We start from the raw sequence: 695 nt of genomic DNA, 5'->3' as shown, positions 1-695 counted from the left end.
GCACTGACACCTCACAACAGGAGCACCCCTGAGGCCTTGAAAGGATGAGCTGCTCTTGTCCCAACCAGTGTGTGACTTAGAGGACTCCACAGAAAGGTATCCTTTCCAGGTCAAGGCTTGTACCTTTGCCACACCCTGAGGATGGGGTGCTGAGGAGTACAGGTTTAGGTTGGAGAAAAGGGAAGGCAAGCTGTATGCAGTGAAGAATGATTTCTAGTTTCTAGAATAGAGAGGCCGCAGTGGATTATAAACGTGTAGGCAGCCTGGGGGTTGTGCCATGGTTGAAGAGGTACTAATGAGAAGTTATAGATAAGTGGGGGTATAGCTCAGGGGTAGAGCATTTGACTGCAGATCAAGAGGTCCCTGGTTCAAATCCAGGTGCCCCCTACCTTTTGTCTCTGAAGTGCATCCTGTATTGTCTTCCTTTTAGGCCAGGGCACCTGAAAGAGAATGATGAAGTACACCAAACTCCAATCCACAGTACAAGGGCAGACTCACTATCACTCAGGTGACTTAGATGCACCTGTTAGAGGTTTTAAGACATGGATCCTTGCTTTTTGTATCCCTCAGGTTCTACTCTTCTGGGAATTTCTAGGGTTATTGAAAAGCTCCCAGAGAGATGCTGGGGATCCGTAGATGAAGCTGGTCATCTCGTTTCTTGCCTCCTGAGCTGGAGCATTGTGTCCCTGGCAATG

General features: G+C 48.5%; 1 non-coding gene across 1 annotated transcript; it reads left to right on the top strand.

Moving 5' to 3' along the window:
* Window positions 1-315: 315 nt before the first annotated feature.
* On the top strand, window positions 316-387 carry Trnac-gca (transfer RNA cysteine (anticodon GCA)). The gene has a single exon. It is a non-coding gene; the product is annotated as a tRNA-Cys (tRNA).
* Window positions 388-695: the final 308 nt, after the last annotated feature.

Source organism: Chionomys nivalis, chromosome 1 (genome assembly GCF_950005125.1).
Source record: "Chionomys nivalis chromosome 1, mChiNiv1.1, whole genome shotgun sequence".
Lineage (NCBI taxonomy): Eukaryota > Metazoa > Chordata > Mammalia > Rodentia > Cricetidae > Chionomys > Chionomys nivalis.
This window is presented reverse-complemented; position numbering and strand designations above follow the sequence as displayed.